Raw genomic sequence first — 5,835 nt, 5'->3', positions numbered from 1 at the left:
ACGTCTGATCTGGTCCACCACCGGCTGAAGACAGCAGGACTTTTAACCCTTTAAGCCCTAGACTATTTTTGAGAGTCTTCACTTGAAAATGACATACCCAAAATAAAAATAGTAGAAAACTGCAATAACAAGGTCTATGAGTTATTTCTGTCTCATTATAAAATGAACACTTGTAAGATTTGTCCAAATGTGTAAATATCATTTGTTACTGGTTAAGTGTGACTGAAGATGGAACACAGTACAAAAAAAATGTTCAGTCTCGCCTGAAAAAAAAAGACACTTTCAACATGATCATCTCTTTGGAAAAATCCAGCTGCAGCTCTAAACCTCCACCAGATCATAGTCACATATGTGAATATTCTCTCTGCAAAGGCTGACTCTGTGAAAGTGAAGCAGAACAAAATTTGATAGGTTTTAGTACAGACCGCTCAGGCGATGGCACACTTTGGCACAGTGTGGTGCCATCTGAATTTTCTAATCTACCAAATTATATATTTCACTTGTATATCACTACTGATGCCCAGTACATCCAAATGCAGCAGTTTTTGGCTTTTTTTGAAAATTCAGCCAGCCCCCCATATATTTTCCTTCTCAAAAAATAACCACACAATTTGTAAAAGAAAAAAAAAAGAAGTGCAAACACAATAATAGCACCAATAATTTGGCGAGTGGGTTGATTCGGTTGTGAATATAGCTCATAATTCATTTAGTTTATGTCTGAGCTGTGTTTGGGGTGTGAAATAATGACTGATATATTCATGTAGCTCAGGTTCTGCTGTTTACTTTTGAAATGCAGCATCGTAACATTCTATCATGAATAATGCATGTTATTAGACAATACCTGAAATATTTGCTGTCAGGCCCCCAATTGGGGGGCGCTCAGGCTTAATTCCAAGTGTCTATATCTAGCTGACCTTTAAAGCTAGGGTTGGCGATCTTGGAAAACTAGCGTTAGCACGCAGCATCTCCCCAAGGCTCCGCCTAGCTAGCTCCGCCCAGCTCCCACCCCATTGGAGGAGCTCCCGTTGGCAGCGGAGACGCGGAGACGTTCGTGGCGTGTGTGGTGTGTGCAGCGCTTCCGCGTCCAGTGCGTTCCTGGCGTAACCTGTCCTCAGCGCTTCGTTTCTTCATTTTTCTTTATTTGCACAACGCCAAGGTATGGCGCACTGAACGGCGAGTAAACCTCCAAACATTCGTCTCCGCCGTTCTGCAACGACGCTCCATCCTTCTACACGCACTGAACCAGGTTCAGTGCACGCGTACATGTACGCGCAGGGGGCAGGTCGAACGGCGAAGGGATTTGATTGGTTTAAAAAAAGGTGTCCCCTCAAGACTATTGGTTGCTGTTTTTCCGTTTTACTCCTGCTGTAGATAGCGGATATTTTCCAAACCACTTTAAAAACACGCTATGAATTGCTTCCCATCGGGTCATAAAGATCATTTTAACCAGTATTTAAAAAAATGTATCTCATTCAAATCGCCAACCCGAGCTTTAAGAATTATACTCAGAATTATTTTTTGTATTTTTTTTTTTTTGTGCTACTTGGCTCATTTTCACATTACCATAAAGTTAGGGCTCAAAATCATGTCCATATAAATGTACATTTAAATTAATATGTTTGAAATAGTTTGAAATAGTTCATGCCCCCCACCGCTTTCCCCTTAAAGTGGTGGGGGAGTTTGAGCGCCCGTGTGATCCCAGAGCTCTGTTGCCTGGGGCTTTATGCCCCTGGCAGGGTCTCCCATGACACACAGGTCCTGGGGGATGGGCCAGACTAAGGGCAGATCAATAACTCCTGTGAGACAGATTAAATCAAGGTCCGTGACGTCGCCCGGTATGGCGCAGCCGGGGCCCCACCCTGGAGCCGGGTCTGGGGTTGGGGCTCGTAAGCGAGCGCCTGGTGGCCGGGCATTTGCCCATGGGGCCCATGGGGCCCAAAGGGGCGACGTGGGCCAGCCCTCCGGCAGACCCACCACCCACTAAGGGAACCGTAGGGGCCGGGTGCAGTGCAGAGTACCCGGCCTTCCTGGAGTCCCTGGGAGGGGGGCTGGACAGTGCCCCAACTGGGGACTCCATGGTTCTACTGGGGGACTTCAAAGCCCACGTGGGCAGCGACAGTGAGACCTGGAGGGGGGACTGGATCACACGGCCTCCCTGATCTGGTGTTCTGTTACTAGACTTCTGTGCTAGCCACAGTTTGTCCATAACAAACACCATGTTGGAGCACAGGGGGGTCCATAAGTGCACTTGGCACCAGGACACCCTCGGGCGGAGGTCGATGATCGACTTTGTTGTCGTGTCATCTGACCTCTGACTGCATGTCTTGGACACTCGGGTGAAGAGAGGAGCAGAGCTGTGGACCGATCTCCACCTGGTGGTGAGTTGAATTTGCTGATGGAAGAGGAAACCGGACAGACTTGGCAGACCCAAACATGTCGTGAGGGTCTGCTGGGAACATCTGGTGGAACCCTCTGTCAGCCGGCCCCCATGCACATCATCCCCAAACCTAACGGCGGCTGGCGGCCGTGCGGAGACTACCGCCGCCTCAGCGACAAAACAATACCGGACCGCTGCCCAGTCCCTAACATCCAGGACTTTTCAGCACACCTGTCTGGCAAACGGGTTTTCTCAAAGGTGGACCTGGTGGAGGAGTGGGGGGGGGGGGGGGGGGGGGGCCCAGCCGAGGGCTCCAGGGCATTCTTGTCCTGAAACCTACCCAGCCAGGCAAAGCCCCCGCCCCCCCCAAACCCCCAACCCAGGTTGTGGATGAGTGAATGTGGTGCATTAAAAACAGGGGACCTTTCCCCTCCTCCCCCCAGGTGTGATGCATTAAAATTGACGTGTAGCATGTAGCATGTGGATAAAGTGACTGTGTTTGTGATGTATGAGGTGAGGCCCGTGCGGGTCCAGCCCGCCTGACCAGGACCACCAGAGGGTGGGACGCGGCAACTGTCCCCCAGCAAGGCGTGAGCCCAAGCACAGAGAGCAAGAGGTCCAGGAGAGACCCCCGGGAGACAGAACAACCCCCAGTAGGACCACCACTCACGAATCGGACCGAGATGCCGAGCCCGGTCCACCGAACCCAGAGCCGCCCAGGTGACGTCACAGGCCGACCGACCCGCGGAGGAGCCGCCGAGGTGAGGGACCAGGGAAACGCACCGGATGCCCCAGCGACCGACCCCCCGCGACACCGGACCCCCACCACACCAGGGGCGCACCCTGTCAAAACAAAAAAAAAAACCTCCCCTCCCTCCCTCTTAACTCGCCCCAGGCTGATGCCGGCGCCAACCCAAAGAGAGCCAGACCCCCAGCCGCCCCCGCCAGCAGAGGAAGGCCCCCGGCCCCCCGGAGGACAGAAGGACGGAGGCAAGGGAGCAGGCAGCAGAGGACGGAGGGAGCAGGAGAGGACGAGGAGAGGAGAGAGAGGCGTGGGCAGCACGCCCCGGCCCCCACCATCCCTGAGGCCCCGGGGAGGTGGCAAGACCCGGCAGCCCCGCGGGCACAAGACGAGACATCCGGCAGCCCCACGGGCACAAGACGAGACATCCGGGACCCCCGCCACGCAGAAGGGCAACAGATCAGGCAGCCCCAACCAAACCATCGTCCGGACTCTGAGAGTCATTCCTCTGAGAGAAAGAAGAGAAAAATGGAAGATACCATTAAGAAGAATCCTTACATTGAGTTGGGTGATATGTAAATGAATATACACAAATAATCTCAGCTATTTATTAATGATATGCACTAACAGCATTCACTCACAGATTGTTTTTAATCATGTTTATATTTACCATCCATCCATCCATCCATTTTCTACCGCTTATCCGGGGCCGGGTCGCGGGGGCAGCAGTCTCAGCAGGGATGCCCAGACTTCCCTGTCCCCAGACACTTCCTCCAGCTCCTCTGGGAGGATCCCAAGGCGTTCCCAGGCCAGCCGAGAGACATAGTCTCTCCAGCGTGTCCTGGGTCTTCCCCGGGGTCTCCTCCCAGTGGGACATGCCCGGAACACCTCCCTAGGGAGGCGTCCAGGAGGCATCCTAAACAGATGTCCGAGCCACCTCAGCTGGTTCCTCTCGATGTGGAGGAGTAGCGGCTCTACTCCGAGCTCCTCCCTGGTGACTGAGCTCCTCACCCTATCTCTAAGGGAGCCCAGCCACCCTACGGAGGAAGCTCATTTCGGCCGCTTGTATCCGGGATCCTGTCCTTTCGGTCATGACCCAAAGCTCATGACCATAAGTGAGGGTGGGAACGTAGATTGACCGGTAAATCGAGAGCTTCGCCTTTCGGCTCAGCTCCTTCTTCACCACGACGGACCGATACAACGACTGCATCACTGCAGCCGCTGCACCGATCCGCCTGTCAATCTCACGCTCCATCCGTCCCCCACTCGTGAACAAGACCCCAAGATACTTGAACTCCTCCACTTGGGCTAGGGTCTCTCCACCGACCTGGAGAGGGCAAGCCACCTTCCTCCGGTCGAGGACCATGGCCTCGGATTTGGAGGTGCTGATCCTCATCCCTGCCGCTTCACACTCGGCTGCGAACCGCCCCAGTGCATGCTGTAGGTCCGGGTTCGATGAAACCAACAGGACAACATCATCTGCAAAAAGCAGAGATGAAATCCTGTGGTTCCCGAACCGGACCCCCTCCGGCCCCTGGCTGCACCTAGAAATTCTGTCCATGAAGATTATGAACAGAACCGGTGACAAAGGGCAGCCCTGCTGGAGTCCAACATGCACCGGGAACAGGTCCGACTTACTGCCGGCAATGCGGACCAGACTCCTACTCCGGTCATACAAAGACCGGACGGCCCTTAACAAGGGGCCCCGGACTCCGTATTCCTGGAGCACCCCCCACAAGACACCACGAGGGACGCGGTCGAATGCCTTCTCCAAATCCACAAAACACATGTGGACTGGTTGGGCAAACTCCCACGAACCCTCGAGCACCCTATGGAGGGTATAGAGCTGGTCCACTGTTCCACGACCAGGACGAAAACCGCATTGTTCCTCCTGGATCCGAGGTTCGACTATCGGTCGGATCCTCCTCTCCAGTACCCTGGAATAGACTTTCCCGGGGAGGCTGAGGAGTGTAATCCCCCTATAGTTGGAGCACACCCTCCGGTCCCCCTTTTTAAACAGGGGGACCACCACCCCGGTCTGCCAGTCCAGAGGCACCGTCCCCGACCGCCACGCGATGTTGCAGAGACGTGTCAACCAAGACAGTCCCTGCACATCCAGAGACTTAAGGTACTCAGGCCGAATCTCGTCCACCCCCAGTGCCTTGCCACCGAGGAGCTTGCCAACCACCTCAGTGACTTCAGCTTGGGTGATGGACGAGTCCACCTCTGAGACCTCAGCCTCTGCTTCCTCCACGGAAGACGTGGCGACGGGATTGAGGAGGTCCTCAAAGTATTCCTTCCACCGTCCAACAATATCCCCAGTTGAGGTCAGCAGCTCCTCCTCCACTGTAAACAGTGTTGGCGGAGACCTGCTTTCCCCTCCTGAGGCGCCGGACGGTTTGCCAGAATTTCTTCGAGGCCGACCGATAGTCCTCCTCCATGGCCTCCCCGAACTCCTCCCAGACCCGAGTTTTTGCCTCCACAACTGCTCGGTCTGCAGTTCGCTTGGCCTGCCGGTACTCGTCAGCTGCTTCGGGAGTCCCATGAGCCAGCAAGGCTCGATAGGACTCCTTCTTCAGCTTGACGGCAGCCCTTACTTCCGGTGTCCACCACCGGGTTCGGGGGTTGCCGCCACGACAGGCACCGGAGACCTTACGACCACAGCTCCGAGCAGCTGCTTCGACAATGGAGGTGGAGAACATGGTCCACTCGGACT

This window comes from Salarias fasciatus, unplaced genomic scaffold (assembly GCF_902148845.1).
Source record: "Salarias fasciatus unplaced genomic scaffold, fSalaFa1.1, whole genome shotgun sequence".
NCBI lineage: Eukaryota > Metazoa > Chordata > Actinopteri > Blenniiformes > Blenniidae > Salarias > Salarias fasciatus.
This window is presented reverse-complemented; position numbering follows the sequence as displayed.